This window comes from Balaenoptera physalus (genome assembly GCF_965194825.1).
Source record: "Balaenoptera physalus genome assembly, chromosome: 4".
NCBI classification, from domain to species: Eukaryota; Metazoa; Chordata; class Mammalia; order Artiodactyla; family Balaenopteridae; genus Balaenoptera; species Balaenoptera physalus.
The window spans coordinates 83,857,722-83,880,705 of NC_138891.1; the positions used below are offsets into that span (position 1 = coordinate 83,857,722).

General features: G+C 38.1%; 1 protein-coding gene and 1 long non-coding RNA gene across 3 annotated transcripts in view; one reads left to right on the top strand and one right to left on the bottom strand.

Moving 5' to 3' along the window:
- Positions 1 to 21,226, bottom strand: part of LOC309659893 — a 53,746-nt gene extending 32,520 nt beyond the window's left edge. Inside the window, exon 1 of the long non-coding RNA XR_014263029.1 lies at positions 638 to 21,226. This is a non-coding gene — a long non-coding RNA (uncharacterized lncRNA). The remainder of the gene's footprint in view (positions 1 to 637) is intronic.
- LSAMP (limbic system associated membrane protein) overlaps positions 1 to 22,984 on the top strand; it is a 640,478-nt gene that overhangs the window by 119,879 nt on the left and 497,615 nt on the right. The window lies entirely within an intron of this gene.

The following is a 22,984-nucleotide window of genomic DNA, read 5'->3' on the forward strand; positions in this document are numbered from 1 at the left end:
TATGTTCTTCGTCAAGTCATTTCACCTCTCTGGGCGCAAATTTCCCATCTATGTAAAGAGGGCATTGGTAAGTAAACTAAGTAAACTCAAAGTTATGAAAATCCATGAAATTAAGATCTTGGGCTGTCATTTATCAGTACTCAATTACCTTGAGACATTTTTCTTTCTAATTGGGAAACTTCTTTATAATTCGATAAACATAGAATCACAACTTCAAAGGTCAGCTCTGGAATAACTAGGAATCTTGCTGGGCAGATTTGAAGCTTGTGTCTGAAAAGCTATATATACAGAAAGCCTAGAGGATCAAAATAGTCCAGAGCGTTCAGGACTGGACAGCTGATGAGTGGGTAAAGGTTGCCTATGCCTCACTCTGTCAGCTTGTCATTTTAATGAATATCAGAGTCTCTTATACACCAAATTGGGAAGCCAAGGACCTCATCTTGGCTGAGAATGAGCCCCTCCCAGAACCTGGCTTGGTTCTGTGAGAGCAGTTTCAATAGCTACAAGTTTCACTCCCACACGCGGCTGCAAGGACTCGTATTGCCAGAATTCTGTGACCTCTCTTGTCCTTGACTATAATATAGGCAAAAAACTGCCTTGAAAAGATAAAGATATTTTATATGATTTACAGTCTGACCTTAAGATGCTCGTGATGGAATATCTGAAGAAAAGAAGGAATGGCTGTTCCCAGACAGGTTGAGTTCTTTCCTTATCAGAAGGGTTAAAATAAACATTCTTTCCCTTCCGTGCCTTCCCAGCATTTCTCTGGCTGATGAAAGGGGAGATCTGTGTGTTGGACTGAGAGTTATGGGGAAGCAAAGCCAAAGAAATGGGACAAACTTTTCTCTCTGCCAGTACATACACATGAAGTGTGAGTTTGGAGAAAAAGAGAAGGAAGGGCTTGTCAATCAGAAAGGGGGTTGGCCAGGGAAAGGAGAGTCACCAGAGAAAGGGCAGCAATACCTGCCAAAGCAATATCCAAGGAACGTCTTGGCTGATGGACCAAGTATTCTAGCAATAAGACCAGTTTGTTCTCTTGGCCAGGTTATTGTAACTGGATGCCATTAAATGTTTGAATCATCTAATCAGCCTTCTTATTCTGATTCTATGCCCCCTAAACTAGCCTCTGATCATAATGTTCTTCCAACAAGGAAAAGACTCTGGCCATGCTGACAGTCTGTGAGGGAGTTTTCTTTCACATTATGAAATAATATACCATCATTCTTTTTTAAGTGTTCATTTGGCTAATGAGCAAATCCTCATGCTAAATACAGTGACTGGTTAAAACTATGCTGTTTAATTTAGTAAGTGCCACTAGCCAAATATAGCTATTTAAATTTAAATTAATTAAAATTAAATTAAATTAAAAATTAAGCACCTTAGTCATACAAACCACGTTTCAAGGGCTAAAAAGCCACATATGGCTAAGTGGCTACCGTACTGAATAGTGCAGATTATCAAGCATTTCTTTTATCACAGAAAGTTCTATTCGACAGCTCTGGGTTAGAAAGGAATTCTCAATTCCTGTGCCAGATCATACTTGGTAATCTGCAATAACACAGTCAGACCCAGCTGTACCTCAGTTTGTCTATCTAATGGGAGAAGGATGCTGTCAACCAAGTAGGAATTATGTGGGCACTTTAATGTAATTGCTAATTGATGCTTTATAAATAGAACAAAGAAGAGTGTATATTTAAATATTAATGTGAATCACATTCCTCATTTTAAGTGTGTTCCATAGAACTCTGACAGTTTTAAATCTGTCCATCTTTCCAACAACTTCTCTGTAAAATGAGGCAAAGAGAGATACTGAAAGGTTGTCCTTAATCTTGTCAAAGAATTATAGGTTACTGTAAATATGTAAAATGTCTGATATTAACTCTGAACTTCTGAATGAGCAAAGCTTTACCAGCAAAAGAACTAGCAATGATATCTTATATTTGTATGCCACCTTTCCAAAATGTTCTCACATGCATTCCCTAATTGATACTTAAAATAACCCTTTGAAGGGCAAGATATGTATTATCATCCCTATTTTACATTCAGGGAGGTTAAGTTACTTGTTCAAGATCATATGATTTGAGTGTCAGCAGTAGAACCAGGCTTTTGACTCCTAAGTTCACTTTTGATTCTGTTTTACCACCCTGTTTCAGTTATCAGGACAAGTATTATATTTTAGGAAAGACAACAATAGAAAGAGAATAGAAATGTTGAGCCTTTGGAATCATGAAGTACAGACTGAAAATGTTCTTCATTCTTCCAGAAGAGTGCACCTGAGCTTTTGGAAGTCACAGAGAAACTACTGTTTCACCTTTCCTTCCTACCTGCTTCACTCGTGGAACTTAGCTTGCATTCATTCATTCATTCATTAATCCAAGGTGAACCTAGTACTTCTCATGTGCCAGGCACTTGGCTAGCCTCTGGGGATACAGGGAGGAATGAGACATGCCCCAAATCTTGTGGGGCCCATATTCTGATGGAGAAAGAGATACACATCGATTACCACCCTATAGCATAGATGCGAGGGTAGAGTTTATTTCAAAATGCTCTGGCATTGAGAAGGAAGGGGTGATTAATTCTGACCAAAGGGGGGTGGTCATGCGAAGAAGCTCCACACTCTGTGTAGTGACATGTGGGCTGGACCTTAGATGGAAAGGGAGAGCAAATAGGTTAAATTTTTAAAAGGGAAGTATTTCTAAGTAGAACAAACAGCATGAGCAGAGTTATGTTGTTTCAAAACAAATAAAAATAGTATTCTTAATTGTGCTTACTATGTTTCAGGCATTTTGTAAATACATTAAGCCTCTCTTCATCTTCATAAAAACACTATGAGATAGGTGCTGTTATTATCTGCATTTCACAAATAAAGAAACTGAGGCTCAGAAAGGTGAAGTAATCTACTCTAGGTCAAATATTTAATAACTGCTACAATCAGGAATCAGCTGTTCACAGCCAGATTCCAGCAGTTGTGCTGTTAACCACATAGTGGTGATGATACCGTGGAGTGAGTTTTATAACCTGATGTTTCTTCCCTTTTATGGTATATCATAAGCTGTTTCTCAAGTCATTAAAATTCTCCATAAATGCCATTTTAATTGTACAAGAACCCATCTTGTTGATATATTATAATTTGTTTAACTAGTCCTTTATTGTTGGATATTAAGTTGTCTCCAACTTTTTACTATTTTCAATAACAGTGCATGACTATTTTTGTGAATCAGGATTTTCTTCACAGGCCCAACCTAAAGGAGAAAGCCCCGTAAGATTTCCTTAGTACTGTCACCAAGAGGAAGAGCAGTCCTAGAAGGCTAGAGCACACACTAAACACACTCTATTTTGGGTTATTCTCTGGAAGTTATCCCCAGTGTATTGTATGACCCAAGTTGGCTCCTTCTGAAGAGCTGGATTTTTCTAGGCCTCTGCTACCCAGTTAGTATATTCTGAAAGATTGCAACTTAGTTTTAATATTAACCTAAGAAAAATATAATTAAGAAAGCAAATCAGATGAAAATGTTATTATAAACCCAAATAGAGGTGATCTTTGAATTATCTGCTCTTCTGAATTACTTATTACATCGCTCTGTCCATTTAAATGAGTGCTGGCAGTTTTTGATTGCTTTGCCCTAAGTCAAACTTGGCAGAGAGAAATGTGAAAGTTTAGGTTAAAATGTGAGAATTTTTTTTCCCCTAAATGAATGCAATTAAAATTACTAAGCTTCACTTGACCCATACTGATTATACATCTCTTTTCTTACTTGGTGATGGCATCCATTTTAAGGGAGAAACCTAGAAATGCTGAGCGAAGAACAAACGCTTCATTTCCAAAAGGTTCATTTCCCATCCCTGCTTTAGATGGACAATGAGTTGTAGTTCAGAGGCTGCCCTGCAGGGAAGCTAATATACCCTATAATTTAAAGGGCCTGAGATGCCTCTTGGGAAACTTGGTAAAACATTCTATTTAGAAACATGCCTGCTGATAAGACATATATTTTTATAGTTCTACCTCTTTATTGCCGGGATATAAAACCTGTTTTCACTCAAAATGTGCCTGCTTTCAGAAAACAGAGCAAGAGACATACAGAAAACTATGATCCTGTTATCGTGTGTATTATGAGTTTTGTTTTATAGTTCCCTTCTCCAACTCATCTCTTTTCCCGGCAGCTATGAAGTCTGGACAGTAAAATCTTCTGGACATTTCTTTCACTAAGCCCAGGGATGACTCCTAGGTTACAGACCTAGTAATATCTGCTTTGAAAGACACTTCTGAAGCCCTGATTAACTTTTAACCAGTCAGGCCCTTTAAGTACAAGTGCAATGGAATCATTCATTTAATTCTTCATTCTTTCATTCCCCATTAAAAAACCTTCTACACAATCACCATTTCAGGGGCACTAGTTATGTGCTAAGAGTTATGCTAGTGTTGCCAAGAGTATGCACATGAATAAAAGATTCCAACCCTGCCCTCCTCAACTCTCTCAGCAAATGATCATGCCTTGAAGATTCCTGACTTTAAATATTCTAATCTTACCACACCTTCACTTATCCCTTCAACCTCCCATTTCCTGTTACAGTGGAGCCAGGAGGGAGGGTGTGGTGTGCCCTCTTCTGTCTAAGGATAGTCCCTTCACTTCACCTCTCCCATCAACCTCCCCTTTGAGGTTAAGGAGTGTATCTGCATTCACAAACCATTATTTCTTCAGGGTCTGGCACAAATCCTGGTGCATGACAGTCTGTCAATAAATATTTGTTGAAAAAATAAATAAATAAATTTTACTCCAGAGGAGCTAATAATCTAATATGGAAGCTTCGACATGTGCTGAACACAGAATAAAAACTCAAAATATTAACTCAAGAAAAAATAAATACTGTCACTAAGAGGGAGAGCAGTCCTAGAAGGCAAGAGCACACACTAAATGCACTTTATTTTGGATTATTTTCTGGGAATTTTCCCCAGTGTATCGTATGACCCAAGTTGGCTCCTTCTGAAGAGCTAGATTTTTCCAGGCCTCTGCGACCCAGTTACTATATTCTGAAGGATTGCAAATTAGCTCTACATACCTAGTACTATCTTGAAGTCTTAATAACACCTTAAGTCAATTACTTTAACTTCTCTCCCTGATCTTCATCCTGGATACTGTAACTCAGCTTGTGACTGTCTTCTCCTTATCCATAAAGAAATCATTCAGAAGCAGAAAAGTGACATAGTCTTTGCTTTCCATTGTCATGGTAGTATAGATTTCTGTTCATTCTACTTTAGCATCATATGGGTATCCCTCTTTAGGTACCATTAACACCATTGCACCTAAGTTTAGGTCCTTATCAGCAATCAGCAGGATCATTATAATAAGATCCCTAATGTTCACCATACCTCACACTTACACCAAAATTCATTTCCCCTAATTGCTGCTAGAGAACTCTTTCTAAAATCTACATTTGACTTTCTCATTCATCTGCTTAAAATCCGTTGTTTTGTCTTATCTTGGATGATTACAGGCACGTCATACATGCCTCCCTGCTCAGTTTCCTCTCCCAAAGCTCCCCACCCTCACTCCCACACTCATCTCTCCACAAATGTGGCTCACTTGTTTCCTCTTGGACTCCAGGTTGTTTCACAATGTTGTCCCTGTGGTTTCTTTTGTCTGTAAATTCTTCATATCTGGATATGATATGAAGTTGTCTTTCACCTATTAAGAGAAGCTTCCCTGATTATGAACTTCCCTTCTAACCCCAGGCTCCACATCATTACTTACCCCTTATCTGTATACTCCTGTATCTTACCTGTTTTTCTATGATTTAAGTATATTGGATGGAACCATTTACGTGTCTGCATCCTCCCAATTAACTCTTGACTCTTTGAGGCAAAGATTGTCTCTTTTTGGTCCTCAAGTCCTCAGGATGTGGCACATAGCAGTAGTTCAATATCTTTGTGGAGCTGTGTAGAACATCCTACCAGACAGGCAGACCAAGCAGAGTTAGCAGAGCCAACGAGAGAACATACGTATTATTAACCATGCCGCGTTTAGTAATGTGAAAAGTATTTATGACCTGTTCATGATTATTCTTGGAAGTTTCATACCTGATTTGCCCCCTAATCTCACTCCTCCATAGGTATATCCCCAGCCCTGTCATTTAATATCCTTTTACCCACCTTCAAGTGATGCCATCCCTTAAATTCCTTTGGCTGTTTTAACACTTCCGTCAGTTCACACTTGCTTTTCACAATGATATGAGAGATAACAACCCAAATATCACACACCATGTAAAAGATTGCTCTGTGCATCCAGTTGTTAAATCTGTTGTGCTCTGGGTATGTTCGTGCCAGTCTGCACGTACAGATTATTTGCTTGCAGGGTTAGTGACTGTAACATTTTTGATTAACCTCTCTGTACACTTCACAAGCACTTACTCTGGGCCATGTTCAGATCATGAAGATGCCCTGAATCACTGAGATGTTGCTTGATAGCTGTTGGCGTAGTTTTTACCTGTGTGGAATAATTCAGTACTCCTCAAATTCAAGGAAAGTCAAAATGACATATTTTTCTAGTTTTATTTGTTTCTGTCTCAGACATAATAGACATTGAATTACAAATCAAAAAGAAAGAAAGAAAACTCCATTGGAGATTACTTAATGCTATACCTACATACCAACTTATGTCTATTTCTAGACATGCATTCAGTTATTTGATGCCAGGATAGCCAATCATTTTAGGGTCTATTTCTTCAATGTTTTTTATTTGAAATAAGCAAAATGATGCAGAACTTTTCGTATATTTTCTAAACTTTGATGACATATGGCACTTTTCTCAAAATCTTTATTTCTCCCAAATGTCTTCTACAAGAGGCATGGCTTCTGTAGTCTGCTTGATTCAAGTCAGAGACAACTTGACACTTCAGCTGCTATTTACTCTCATTAAAAATGAAGCCAGGTATTTGCATGAGATTGAGATGGCCTCTCTAGTTGTTTCATTTTTCAGTGTTTATGGGCACACATTAATTCCAGAGTTCATGAATAAATGAAGATAAAAACAAAAACAAACTCAGGATATGTGTAACTTTAGAACTTAGGACCACGGAGAGCCAGATGTCAAAATAGTCTAAAATTCTGGATTCTCTGATTTAGAAAATATGTATATTTATTTGATAGACTGACAAATACATGTATGGTTAACTTGTAGACTACTGCTTCCCACCTTGTATATCCTAATGGAAACACTGGGAGATAGCTGCTGCTGGGATGTCCGCTTTCTCCCTACAGTGATATCGGCTGTCCCTCAAACTAGCCATTCATCTAAATATTCTTTTTATCCCACAGCTATTTATTGACTTCCTACTGTGTTTCATGTATAAAAGGCATTATAGAAGAATCACTTAAAGCAAAAAAAAAAAAAAAAAGATCTGTTAAGTTTGAATGGCTATTAAGTTTTATCAAATCAAACACATGGTAAAACATGATAGCCATTCAGACTTATAAATCAAATACCGTTCATAGTTTTAGTGAGAGGTATTTATGCGGCAGTCCACAAACAGTTATGGAGTATCCCTTATGTGTCAGGCACTACATTAAGTATTGATGTGCTGTCCTTCCTAATGTAGAAAGTTAGCAGTATGTAGATGGTCTTTACATAAATTGGACCGTGTGAGGAGGAGTTTATAGAGGTGATTGCTGTTATAGATAACTGTTGGGAAAAATTATTTTAAGGGCTTAGAAAGATGAAGGCTGAGAACTAGGTAATGGAAGAAGGAGCAGGTAAGATGAGCATACTTACAGAGGGATCGTGAATTATAGGGGAAAAAAGTTACTTATATACAATTTTGCCTAGGGCTAGCCTAGGCATGTTTATTTGGAAAGGAACATTTTCTGAAAACGTGCCATGATAAACAAACTGAACACAGTATTTAGAATGCCGCTGGTAATTACCATAACAAGTGGGCCTTTTCTATTCCATTATTGGGTCACAATTATTGGTGCCTTCATTTTAGAACACATTCTTCCTTCTTGACAGATTGCCATGGTCTCTACAGTAAATGAGGGTAGAATTAATATTTGTAGGCCTTGGGCATTGTCTGTTACAAAGAAGAGACCTGAACTGGAGAATCTACCTATCCTTGTGCAGAAGAGCTGCTCTGCGCGATGGATATGTGGGTAGATTCTCACCGTGTCCACATAGCTGCAATCAACCATTTTTCTTTACGAAAGCTTTTCGCTGGGGAGGAGAGAAATACCAATTAGGATCAAAGTGCAAGTTCTATGATGATGGCTTTGGGTCAAGGAAATATTTTGCTTGCTATCTGTCTTTACAATTTCTAAAATTAAAAGTTTGTAATTTTATTCCAGTTTTTTTCATTTACTTTATAAAGGCTTCATTTCATAGTTTGGCAGGAATACTTTTTACTATGAATATATATATGAGAAATGAGCCCCAGTCATATCTCCAGTGACTCATCCAATGAAATGCATAAATCGCAGGCCATTATTGAAAATACCTCTCAAACCCTTCAGGGTGGACATCTTTCTCAAGAGAACATTTTGGGGAAAGATATAGTCTTGGAAATCAGCAGACAATTTACCTCTCTCTCAGATAAAAGAATATTAAAAAATATTATGGACACAATCTTCTGTCATCTTCCCTTGTCTGCTTCTGTTTGTTGAAGTCTCTATCATTGGTTTCATTTTATTTCCTCTTGTTTGTTTGTTGAGGTTGAGTTAATCTTTCTCTTGAGTTCAGTGTCAGTTGTCATTAACAATGTTTGGTTGTCAGAGGGTCATTTTTCAGCTACAACCTACCTGTAATTTGATGGTCTTATCCTTCAGTCTTGGTGAAATACTTTTAAGTCTCAAGCATATGGGTGTGACATTTTAATTGCATATTTCTAGTTCTGGATTTTAATTTCAATAGGCATATGTAATCTGAAATGATTCTAGTTATGGGTGATATCAAATTTTCTTTTTTTCCCTTTCATTTCCAAATATTAAAGAGATATTTAAAGTATACTCAATATATTAACTTTTCTTATTTTTAAGTGAAATCATATTCTGAGACATTAGGTTAGTAACCAGGTATTAAAAGATTATTTATTTATTTTTGTGTGTTTGTTTTTATAAAGACAGACACAGATGATCTGAAAGAGTTAAATCATTTCCCCAAATTGAGTATCCTGTTTTCCAAATGTTAGATTGGTCTTTTATTTTATGAATATCACATGCAGTCCTATGTCATGAGATAAAGAGTATTATCTCCATTATAGACATGACAGATCATTGCTACAAATGTGACTCTATGCAAAATACAAATCGAGTCAATGGGAGAACAGAGAATAAACTACAAGACCCCTGAACACTTGCCCAGAGCCCCTTCCATGTGATTATGTGGTTTCTCATGTCATATGCACTCTGGGTTCAAACGCTTGGGATCTGTGGCCGAGCTCACTCTTTTGCTCTCTCGTGGCTTTGCCTGATCAGGGGGATAGATGACTGAGGGCTGCTGCACAGCAGCCGCTTTCTCCCTTCCCCTCTCTGCTAAATGGATGTGATCAACGTGTGCCCGAGACACAGGACCCTAAATAATGGAGCTGCGTTTCCTTGTGGAGCTCAGTAATATTTACTGAGCCCAACAGCTTCATTTTCCTCAGTCCCTGCTGCATTAATGGCTGGCTTCAGGGTGGGAGGTGAGAAGGGAGAGAATGAAGAATTGCTGTGAGGGACTCCGGTGACGGCGTTAACAGATGGCCTTGTTAGAGACGCTATCCCTAGGCCTAAGTGAAGCCTTTTTGTCTGAGTAGGCAAGAAGTGGGTCATTTTCCTGAGCTGTCAGGCTCTGTGCTTACTTGACTTGTGGCTATTGTTGCAGCGCGCTGTTGGTTTCCTCACTGGCTTTTGGTTTTCTGAGATACTCTAATGGCTCAGTCTCTCTAGACCTTCCCAGACCAGGACTGGACTTTTCCGCAGACCATCTGTTTCTTTCCTGAGCTGTAGGCTGCTTCATAACACAGCCTGCCTCATGTACAGCTAGCCACAGTTAAGATCTCTGAATCTCTACCCCTAAGGCTGGGCCCAATTCTGAGCTGCTCTGGTGGTCTGTGGTTCTGGATACCTGGAGAGCCAGAGAAACTTTGCAGAGTCTCAAAAACATATACACACTAAGAAACATCTGTAAGTAGAATAAAGAGCAGCCTCAACTCGTATATGTATTGCATATATTTCCCAGTGTAACTACTATGTGTTATGGTGAGTAAAATTCAAATCCATTTAAAATGGTTCTGAATTTATAGCAACTTCTCATCACTATGTACTTTCTCAATCAAATGGATATTGGAAGAATGGCCAAAGTCCTCTGTGGTTCTGCAGTCTTCCCATAATATAGTGTTTTCATGATATTTGCTAAGAATTTGCTCTCCATCAATACTGTTCCCATTATGTGACATTTTGTCTCCTGTAGGCTCTACCTGTCAAAGATTATACATCAGTGACCTTTTATCATATCAGTAGTAATCCTTTCCCATCCACAACTCCTGTTTTGGAAGAATTTAGTCATTGTGTTTCTACTTCTCCCAATCCACCAGTTAAGGGCTTATAGGTGGTCATTTCCTAGGGATACTGAAAGGCAGAATACTTAGATGGTCAAAACACGAGGCAAGCTATAGTCTCCTACTTAGCTCTCAGTCATTTGGAAAAGGCTGCATTATCCTGTCACTCTTGTTGGTTAAAACTAAAAAAAAAAAAAAAAAAAAAAAAAAAAAAAAGGTTTTGGTTCCATTCTCTCTCTACTCCCCTCACACTTTTCTTCCAAAGTCCCTACATGATTGGCAGATATACACTATATATAAGGGTAGATGTTGCTCAATTTCGAAAACCTCTACAAAGATAAGTTGTATCTCTTTCTGCTTCCTGCACCAAGAATGGAGCACAGGAGAGGAAACTCTAAATATACCAGGAAATAAACCAGTATCACTAAACAGGCTCTTGCAGATTTAAAAATTCCAAGTGCTTAATTAAGCCTGACTTGAAAATCATTTCTGTCTGCAGCATGAAGAAGAACAGGAAATAAAGTGAAACTGCCCCTCACAATTAGTTCTCAAAACATATATAACGGAATTCCCTGGTGGCGCAGTGGTTAAGAATCCACCTGCCAATGCAGGGGACACGGGTTGGAGACCTGTTCTGGGGAGATCCCTCATGCCGCAGAGCAACTAAGCCCGTGCATCACAACTACTGAGCCTGCGGTCTAGAGCCTGTGAGCCACAACTACTGAACCCATGAGCCACAGCTACTGAAGCCCGTGTGCCTAGAGCCCGTGCTCCGCAACAAGAGAAGCCACTGCAATGAGAAGCCTGCGCACCGCAACGAAGAGTAGCCCCCCGCTCACCGCAACTAGAGAAAACCTGCATGCCGCAACGAAGACCCAACGTGGCCAAAAATAAAATATAAATAAATTTAAAACTTTATTTTTAAAAAATTTAAAAAATATATAATATACTTTAATTGATAGATAAGGAGATAATTTTATGGAGCTAGGTCCCTCCCCACCAAAGCTGCAGATTAATGACTGCATCTTTTCAGATTGAGAAGCGAACACTTAAATACATTTTCTATTGAACAATACTGCCTAGATTTCTTTGTGCCTCTGTACTCCCCTCCAACCCCCTCTCTTTCTAGAAAACTTCAGAAATCTGAGAAAAGCCTCCTAACTCCAATTTTTTTTTTCACTTCTGAACACACATCTCTCAAACATATTCAGACATGCTGGAGCCAGCAGATATAAAGCTGCTGCTTTTAAGTCCATGATTTAGTTGCTAAAACTGGGAATGATTTTGGGCAGAAAATTACAGAGGGGAACAGAAGGAGGGTCTCTCCCTTCTGTCCATGGCTCCGCAGGGATTTCTGTTGGAGCCAGAAGAGAAGAATCAGACAGAAGGTTTCTTTAGCTTCCAAGAGATAGTAAGTCAATTGTTGCATTATATTTTAGGTAGCTGCGTCTGCAACAAAGGCACAATGGATAGCTAGATGGATTTATAGATAGATACCTAAATGGGTGATAAAGAGAAATAGAATGTACATTGAGGAATTGTGTCACAGAATACCTTTGGAAGATTATTTGGCTGCCAGAGATGCCACACATAAAGAAGATAAAGGAGAGAGAGTCAATAAGCCGGAAATCTATTCTGAGTACAAGGTTGGTGGATTTTGGAAGAAAAGAAATGTGGTAGTAAGGGTATCACCGAAGAAGAATAATGAAGATAAAATTAGACAACATGAGCCAAACTGAAAGACTATGCTTTCGCCCCCAACCCCATGAGCTCAAAGGATAAATGCTTTTTCCAAAAAGATAATTTCTAGCTCTCATATTATAGACGAAGAAACCACTGTACAGATAAGTTAGTTGACTTTATCAGTTTGCTTAGCGTGTCCTACAATAATCTCATGGTTTTTACTCTCAGTCTATCCAGAAAGACATTTCCCAGGACAAGGCTAAAAAGAATAAGTTAAAGGGATTGAAATGTAACATGCTATATGAGCAGACCCAAACTTAACATTTAGAATTTAAGTACATCAGTAGACACAATCATAGATGCCATCATTACGTGTACAAGAAAAACTCATGGTTTTGGCCCCCAAGGAATAAGATGGAGGCTTTATGTATCAAATAGACTTTATTTTTAAAAATTATCAAGCAGTGTTTTCTTTAGCAGATGGAATATTTCATACCTCTGATGTCAACTAGAGCAGCGGTCCCCAACATTTTTGGCACCAGGGACCGATTTCGTGGAAGACAATTTTTCTGCGGATGGGAAGGGGGCGGGGGGATTGTTCAGGAGGTAATGCGAGTGATGGGGAGTGTCAGATGAAGCTTCTCTTGCTCCCCCACTGCTCACCTCCTGCTGTGCGGCCCCATTCCTAACAGGCTGTGGACCGGACCGGTACCAGTCCCTGGCCTGGGGTTTGGGTACCCCTGAGCTAGAGCTACTCTTTGTTACACAGGGCAAATTACTTTGACCATGCCAATGATATTGAATCCTGAGGAATTTCAGTGGTCTCTCCAAGATTTTAGTGATTCCTATTAGAAGAGTATTGAAAACTCCCATGGACTTACTCTTATAGTTTTCTTTGCCTCTGTGTTTTCTATGTGTCTTCTCATCTCTCTTTCACCCATTTTCAATTTAGATACAGAATTCAGTCTCTTCACTAAGATCCACAAGAGATCCAGTAACAACATTTTGTTTTGTTTGTAGGTTTTGCAGAAAATCTGGAAAGAGTGTAAAACATGGTGCTCAGAGTCCCGACGTCTTTCTTGCTACACTTTTCACATCTACAAACAGAAGCAACAGATATGAATTGTATGAGGGTATTTAGGACATGGGGCTTTCAGTTCAGGTCTACCCCTGCTGGCTGTGGGATTGTCATTTAAGTTCTCTGGATTCTTGTCATTTGAGTTTGTTGTCTTTAAAATGAGGAACTTGGACTATTTTTCCAGGTTCTTTCAGATACAGATTTCAGGGGCTCCCATGGCATAAGGGCTATGGCTTTATTTTTTTTGTAATCCCCCATAATGCTTGGTCTAATGTATTACCTGTGGGAATGGATTCTTGGTAGATATTTATGGATTTCTTATAAAACAATCCTTATTCTGGTATAAGCCTAACAGCTGAAGAACCCTCTGGACATGGAACTACCTCATTTGGACAAAGCAAAAACTGCTACAGTCAAACAAGGTAGTTCTGGGCTATTCTCATCAAACCCCTTGGAGTGTGAGTTGTTTGCAGGATATTTTTACAGTAACGTGAAACCTATAGTGTTTAAATAACCCATAAAGTGTAGCAGTTTTGTCTTGTTCAATACCTAAGAAGAAAGTGTTCTTTGTATTCCAAGTTCAGTAGGTGATTAACTAAGGGAGTAGATAGCAGCTGCAGTACGTGTCCATTTCATGCTCTTTAGCAATTGATTTCGTTGTTTACATGTGCCTTGTCTGCAATGACCATACTCATACGTACTCATACTCATTGCTTTATGTGGCCAGAATGGCTCAGTGCCTCTAGCATTCACAGACATGCACCTTGGAAGCTCAGTGGTGCTTGATTCTAAGCTAGGTTTAAGGTCCCATCCAAATTTATGTAAGCAAATATGTGGGTTTCCTAGTGTGCTCTTCTAAAGGCACAAAACCCACTCGAGTCTCTTTTTTAATCTGAGGCCTGAAACTTTAGGAATGTATATGTTTCCTCAGACAGTGTCTCATTAATGCATTTATTTTCATAGCAAAATACTCATAGGATCTTCGTTTGGGGGGCTTAACGGGAGTGTCAAAATATAATATCCTTTTTGTTGCCCTTCTGAGTTCTGATCCAGTTAACACAGAAGACAAGTACATCCTCTGATATGATGAGATGGTGATTTCTTTATTACTGATAAAGCCAACGGAAGAATAAAGCTGTGGAAACTGTGACTAAAAGGATGTGCTAACACTTTCTGTCCCCTCCAACTTCTTCTGTCCCTGGTGTCTAGACCTTGGAACAGACCATGTAATAGAAAGTTTAACTCTACAGAATAGAATACAGAATACAGAATAGAATACAGAATAGTCACACTTACCTAGAATTATAGCTTTATGCTTTTCAAATTGGAGAAAGAATAAATAAATTTCCATAGCTTGCTTTTAAATGGAGATTAACTCCATCTAGTCAAGAAATATGGATCCATGGATGTCACCTGTTATTCAAATAACTCTATCTTAGAGAGTCAGAGACTGAGGTATTCCTATACTGGCAGTTCTTCCAGGTGGGCAGTAGAAACCAGAGAAAGAAGGTTCCTCTCAACATTACTTTTATTCAGAATTAAAAATTCCTTTAGTGTTGGCCAGATGTATGACTCCCTAAGAGTAGGACAATTGTGTGATATCAATTCGGCCACTTTTTCTTTTTCCCTTAACTATAAGATGTGATTTTCATGTCCTCTTTTATCACCCTCTTCCCTCTAGTATTCTATCAATCTTTTGTGTTCCACACAGGGGAATTTGTATACCCCCTGAGGCCAGGAGATAAAATGTGTTTCCTATTAGTTTCTGATTTCCCCCTTGCCAACGAGTTTTAATTGAGTTTTGGGAAAAGATTGCAGGAAGAACTGTGCAACTGCTACACTCCTCTGATCTGGCCTGTAGTGAGTATAAATGTTGTGAGTTCTATTGGCAACAAGTAGAATTTTTATACCCTCTGTCACCCTCCCTCACTACTCCCCCCCTACCCCATGTCTAATCACTGCAGGCTTGAAAGTTAAGTGCAGGTTACTTAAGTTATTTGATGTTAATGGTGAAATGGTTAGCCCTATAATATCCCACATCAAGTATTATCCAGAGAACATATAAATTAACCTTTGATTCATAACATTTCTTAATATTTAAATTTAAATGGCAGTCTAAGCTTGTAACATTGTATGTTACTTTTAATACCTTGAACCACAATAGGAAACACTGATTACTATAATGCTGAATCTGTGTGAATAGTATATAAAAATCACTGCCACTATGGTAACCAAAAAAAAAAAAAAAAATCCTTATTCTTTGTTATAAAGAGTCTGTTAAAGTTTTCTTTTTACTTCAGATTGATTTCTACATGCTTTTATTCATTGTGTATAAAATTACTTTTCCCAAATAGAAGTGATTATTTGTTTTGCTCCTTATTTCTGAATCCTAGAATATTTAAATGCTTTAGGAGACTGTAGTAAGATGCAGTAATCAACATTTGAAATAATTATAGTAAAATCAGGACTCAAAATTGCATAGAAATATTGTTCCCTAAACCTTGTCCTTCCAGCCTCTTTTATGAAACTCAACCATTAATAATTGGTAATCTTTATATGAAAAATCCATTGTATGGACTGATTGTAACCATTGTTCAACATCAAGTGGTTGTACCTCAGCTACCTACCATGGTCTGGATTCTTACACCCTGCAGTTAGTAGGTATGTGTACAGGAGGCGTAGGTTCAAGATGATGATGATGATGATGATGATGATGATCCATTCTATCATGTATTCAATTATTTATTCCTTCAACCCCTAAGCTAGACAACTAAACAATTAATGAAGTAACCAACATCTTCTGAGTTCATTGTGCATAGGTTTTATGTTGTAAATCACCTGCAGAGAAAAAAGTGTATTTTCTAGGGTGTGTGTTTATGTTTTCAAAATAATACATGCACATAGCTAAAAACATTATAGAATAATCTCCTGCCTTATCCACCCCCAAATCCTACTTCCCACTTCTATAGTTTGTTTTAATTATTATGTTGATTAGCTCCATATATCTCACCATAATGTTTATAATGATGTTAATAGATTTATCAATTTTAGGTATTATGTATTGACATCATGTTATAATAGATAACAGTTTCTCTCATTCAGACTATCCCCTAATTTCCCCAGCTCAGTATGATTGTAAATCTATTCTCAGTTCTCTAACTGGCCACTTCTGTATGAACTGTTTATAGCCAGATTGAAAACTCCATTTTTTGTTCCATGAAGCAAAGACAATATTTCTTAACCCCTATGTTGTAAATTAAGAACATTTGAATTTCTGCCTGTCCCTCTAGCTTGCGTCCCATCTTAAAAAATGTCTTTTAATGAAAATAGGAAGTGACGCATTATTATCTTGTTTTTGTATAACTCTCGTAGTTTGCAAAATGTTCTAGTAAAGGCTATTGATAGCCTTTACTAGAATTTGAAACAAAGGTGTATCCATATATGGGTATTAGCCACATCCTTCATAAGGTTTCCTGATGTGGTTACAATCTAGAGGTGGTACTGAATATTGAGTCCTTTGAAAGAGAAATCACCTTGGTGGCAGCGCCAGTAACAAGGGACATTCAGAGGAGGTGTCCCAACCTCACAGGAAAAAAGCAAAAAAAGATATAAGATGAACACACTTTGAAGAAAATGATGGTGAGTATAAGGGAGTGAGGGTGTCACAAACGAAGGCCTCTGGGTTGGTATTCATTCATGACAAAGAGAATAAATGGAGAAAGAAATCGTTTTTTGCTCTCTTTTGTTAAGGTTGACACAGAAGGTTCAAGAGGTAACCCTCCCATAGGATACAGACTTAAAAAGGTTAATGTGATAGCCTTTGGGTTATTGCACATTTATATTATTCTGAGCTTTACCCTCACTTGCCCTTAGGTTTGCTATCTTGTAAATGAACACTTTCAGGACAACAGAGAAACTATGTGAGCAAACCATTTAACCTGTGAGCTTCAGTTATCTTCTCTGGAAAATAAAGGTGGGGAACAAGATCATTTGTGAAGTCATATTTTGCTGTAAATTTTATACTATGGGTCAGAAGTCAGGAGGCTAGATCAAGATACATTGAGGTTGAGTAAAAGATCTATGAACAATATCTCACATTTGTAAATCACACTATAAATTATAAACTCACATGTTGGCCTTGTCTTATTGATTTCTCAGGAGACCCTGGGAATGCACTGGGTGCATTTGCCCAAGATCCTGTAGTTAAATAATGGCTGGGTGGAGATTAGAAACCTGATTTCCTCTTTCCTAGTAGAATTTTTTTCTCACTTACCCTTTGAGGTAGACCACACATAAGGCACATGATGTATTTTTCCATATTCACAATTTATTTCCATCACATATACACAGTTAGTCTTCTGCTGTCACCTTTTGAGAAGTTATGGTTGACCTCATCTTCTTTTCATTCTTATATGCTGCTTTTGTATAGTGAGACCCAGGATTAAAGATGGATTGACTTGATGTACTGCCTATTAATATCTTGGGGAGATTAGGAGCTTTGTCAGTGTGATATTATTTCCTACTTGCATTTAATTATAAAATGTACATTCCATCTAAACTGCAGAAATGAAATAAATAAAAGAAGTAAGGGAGATTATCAAAGATAAATTTTAAATTAACTCACTGCTTTGTAGGTCAGAAGAGAAAATACCTTCTCCTGGGCATCTTTTTTGTGAGGGGCATCATTTCACGTGGATGGTGCTCTCAGAAAAAGCATGTTTCAAAAAGTGACACACTATGGGTCTTTCCAGGCATGTTTTTTTTAAACTAGAGTTGCTATTACACAACGTACTTTGAAAAAGACTGCTGAGTGGTGACCTTAGAGCTGGGGAAATTTGTAGGGGTGTGGAAGAGAGCAAGAAGAGAAATAAAGAAAAAACTCCAAAGAACTGTTGCCTGGCAGATTGCTCATAACAATGGGAGCTCTGCCAGGTACTTTCATGTGTGAGTCAAGGACTATTTTTCCCAAGAAAACTGTAGATTAATGCAATTCCTGAAGTCTGGCCTGCAAGTGGTTGTGTCTATTTCACAACTGGGGAACTCTGCCAAAGTTTCAAGTACCCAAGTCTGTCTGAAGCCATGGTGGGTGCAGGAAGTTGCAGTAGGGCATGAGAAATACCTGGGATTTAAAGGAGGAAAGAAAGAAACCACTAAAGCTTGATTGTATATCTGAAATGAGGCTTTGGATGAATCCCTATCCCCGAATTCTAACCTAGGTCATTTCCTAACCTAATGTTAGTTGTGGCAGACCAATGAAGGCAACTCATATTAGAATGAAAACATCTATCAAGGCATCATAGAATATGAGGAATTGAAAACACTCCAGGTATCATCTAGGCCAAAGCACTTCTTTTGCTGATGAAGATAATGAAACCCAAGGAGGTTAAGTGTCTTGCCCAAGGTTAAATAGCTTGTTAGTACCATACCTGGGATTAGAGCCCAAATCTTATGACTACTAGGCCAGTGCTTTTGGTCAGATTCAATATAGTCTGTCCATATGGCCAAGCCATATGGCAGAGTCCTCAAAGACCTAGTTCTGCCTCCAGAAAATCTAAGCTGGTCATTGTTTCCTTTTTAATTCTGTTTCCAATTCACCTACCCGTATATGTCACCCCCAAATAGTAAGGCACAAGCTTATAATTTAGGCCATGTATGTGCAGAATAGTAGGCAGGCTAAATTAGGGTAAAGAGACAGAGAGGAACATGACCAGCAGGGAGAATGACCTGAGAAAAGATTTAAACATGAGAATTTGGCTTGTGTCCTTAGCAACCAGTGCAAAGACTAACAGTTTCCTTTTAGACTAAAGGAACACATAAATTTAGAGACATAGTTCAGGGTTAGGATATATACAGAGTCTTCAGTGAAATTTCAGAAATTTCAGAGTTTGGGTGGGATTCTGAGTGCAAGGAGAGATACTGGAGATTTTTGAAGAGAACAATGGCTTGCCTAACCATTATTAATTAGATTAATGCAATAACAGAAAATAGGATTGATTATATCAGGGAGAACTTACAGGCGTAAAGAACAAGTAGGAAAGTATTTTTATGTCTAGGTTATTTTATATGTGTCTTGGGGAAGATGGGAGGAAATTCTTCAATATACAGATTCCAATTTTTAATGTCTACTTATTTTTGAATGTGATACAGCACAGGAAATTACTGTTTCCCCCAAATCAGTGTAGCAAGGGGCAGTGTACACAGACATGACATTTAAGGAAATTGCTACATATAATGTCTCTTATGAACTAAAATACCACTAACCCAATTCCTTCTTATGAAAGCCACTTTAGGCTGCTTGAACAGAGGCCTTTTTGACTAAAAGACGGAGTTGTACACCCAACCCAAAGGTGCCATTTTTAGAATGCATGAGATCCATTGATATAAAGTACTCTGCACAATAGGGTAACTAATGACTTGCTGATCAATCAGAGTAGCTGCCTCTGGTATTTATCTTAGGAAATATGAGAGGATGAACCAGTAGATAATAAAAAGAGAAGTCAGAAGAAATCCAAAGAGAGAGAGAAATGGGGCAATTAACTAGTTCATACAGCTGCCTTGTACTGTGATAAGTTTTTAGTTCAGGTTTAGCTTCAGGCTACACATCTTTACAATAAATCCTCTTTTCTTAAGGTAGCCTGAGTGAGTATCCATTCTTTGCAGCAAACTGATAAGTATACTGAGCTAATTTTTATGTTGCCAAGTTGACAATTAAAAACTTAATAAGTAATTGGGCGATTGGGATTGACATGTATACACTGATGTGTATAAAATTGATGACTAATAAGAACCTGCTGTATAAAAAAATAAAATAAAATTTAAAAATGTAAAAAAAAAAAGAAACAAAAAATACTTAATAAGTTTGTGTAGGAGACAATGGGCTAAGATTTCCATTAGGATGTGCCACCAAGTGACCGCCAGATAGTGTATATGACTTATAGAAAATTATCATTGAGCTACTTTCAATTCAAAAAGTCAGATAAATGCTTTGTCTGGACCTGAGTTGGGAAATGGTATGTATAAAAGGAACAGAGTAGAAAGGTAGGAGAAATTGATCACAAAGTCAGTGGGTCTTCTGCAGCCTTTGTTGCATCATTTGGCTATTGACCTAACTGACCATTTCCCTAAGTGAGTTGTAAAAAACTAGGCCATCCTATAAATGTTTGTGGGTATTCCATTTTCTTGGAAGAAGGCTATTATAAGTTAAATATAGGTAGGAATTGCTGTTTAACAGTTTAACCAAATGTAAACAGGTTTTGAAAGTAGGACTTTTCAGAGCCTTTTATGTGTTATGGTTCATTGTGAATATCTTAAAAAATGGTACAGTGTGCAGTGATTTTCAAATATTCAACAATGCAAACCCCTATCCTTATTTTTTGAGAACTGTTTACTTATATCTCAGGGGAATACCAGTCTTGATTTGTTCCTGTCTCTCATAAATTGGTGTGTTTTTTGTGTGTGTGTTAGGCCTTCTCTTATTTGCTGTAGATGCTGCTGATTGTTTCTTTCATGGAATTTTACAACACAGATAAACAAAAAAACTCAGGGTTCTATGAGTTTAGTTTCCATCTCTAAGCATGCACTGTATTTTAGAACAAATCGTTTCAAGCCTAATAAACGCATGGGATTCAAGACTGGAAAAGCACAGATTTATTTTTACTATGTGTGAAATGTCTTAAACATTTATAGAAAATTGAACTTAACTCCTCTTCATTTATTCTCAGATGAATTGGACTACTGCTTATTTGTTTGTCTTTTCTTGGTCTTGACATATCTTAACTACTAGGGTGGCTATTACAAGAGCAGTTCTTGTTGAGGTCACCTTATGAAAAATATTCTACCAGGTGACTTGAGAGCAAAATAAATTTCTCACTGCCTTGCACAAAGAAAATGAATAGTGCTATGCTGAGGACCCAAGAGATGGGAGTGGGTTTTAAAAAATTTAGCTGGAAAAAAAAAAAATTTAGCTGGTACATGTTATGGGGAAGTTGGCAAATTGAAACTCTCAGTATTTGAAGGGTCTCCTCACAAAAAACCTTCAGACTTTGTGAGAGAGAGAACAACAAAATGGAGAGCAGTTTTCAACTGGTTTTTTAAAGTTTAAAGAGAAATTTCAAGAACCCTTACCCTACAGGTCCCCAGTGGGGAATCAACAATGTGAGAGTAATGCCATGTGCACCAGTGAACACATATTTTAATTCACTGCTCGTAATGGTCATTGTGGGGAGGAGGGCACAGGCTAAATGACAGTTCTACCATTTTTCCAACAATTGTATTGTGTTGCCTACATTTAAACATGCCTCCTTTCATCTGTCTTTTCTTTGGGGAGTCCATGCAGAGAGGAAAACAGAAGAAGCAGAAGGTGAGAAAGGGCAGGTCAGTAGGGTTCACGCTCTACAGTAGTTTTCATCCACTCCCAAGAGGGCATTGTGTCCTTCATTGGGCATTTTCGTCTTGCTCTTTTCCCCATTCCCTCCACCTCATATAGATAACAACACCAAGAACACCAGGATCATAAGCTCCACCTCCTTCCCCTAAAATAAAGACAAGACACATACCCTGTCCTTTTTTATATGGTCAGAGTACCCTACATAATTTTCTCCTGCCTCTCTTTGGGGGGAAGCAGCACTCTCTGTTCTCTTCCAAGGTCAACGTTGTTAGAAATGAAGACGAAACATCATGCTTCCTGAGTCTAAGCCAGCTGGTTTGGAATTACATAAAGTCTGAGGCTTGTGCAGAGTTCTTAGTCAGGGAAGCTGCCCATTAATGCTTGTGGTTGAAGGCAAACTAAGAGCTCTATAAGAGCAAGTAGAAAAATCTGTATCGTGGCGTTAATGATTTAGAGCATGAAATGATCAGACTGGAGGTGGGACTTTGGGACATGCTGGTGATGAGAATGGTAAAGTTAGATAGATGGCATTGCTTTCCGTTTCCATGTTTTTTATCTGATAAGGAAGCAATGTTTTAAAATTTCTCCCCTTTCCTCTATTTATTTTTCAGGTTTTTTCCTACTGAAAATGGGTTTTGCTTTCAAAGTCCTTAATATTTTAAATCTTCACCTTCTTGTCTTTGGAAACTGTTAAATCCGTCAAGCTGTAGTAAGTGATAGAGCTAGATGTAACGCACACAGAAAGGAATAGACAAACATTTCCCAGGCAGCCTCTCGTCACCAGTATGCACAAGCACACATGCACTGTATGAGAGCCTGATGATTAAGCCCTTAACGTCCTTTGACAGAGGGATTTGTATTGTATGGCTTGTAAATTAAGGCTTCGTGCTTAGGAGCGCATCTTTTCCTATTACAGGATCATGTGGTGAGGGCTCTATAGGTGAGAAAATCACGGAGGAGTGCTTAGCAGTTCTGACCTCACCTCCAGAAGGCAAACAGTACCACACCAGTGTCTTATTTGCAAAGATCAATTCTGGTTCTCTGCACGTGACACCACCCCACTCTCTGCACATAACACACACACACGCACAAACACTTACATCACCAACCCCCAAACAGTTAACTTTTTAACAACAAATTACACATAAACACTTAAGAAAACATTACAAATTTAAGCCGATTCTGGTTATACTGTAAGTGGCTATTATGAGGCAAGTAGTGAGAGACTAGAGTGGAATATTCCATCTTATATCGAGATGGGCATAGATGTAAAGAATAAGGTACTCATAGCTGGTAGTACAGTGTCTTTTTAT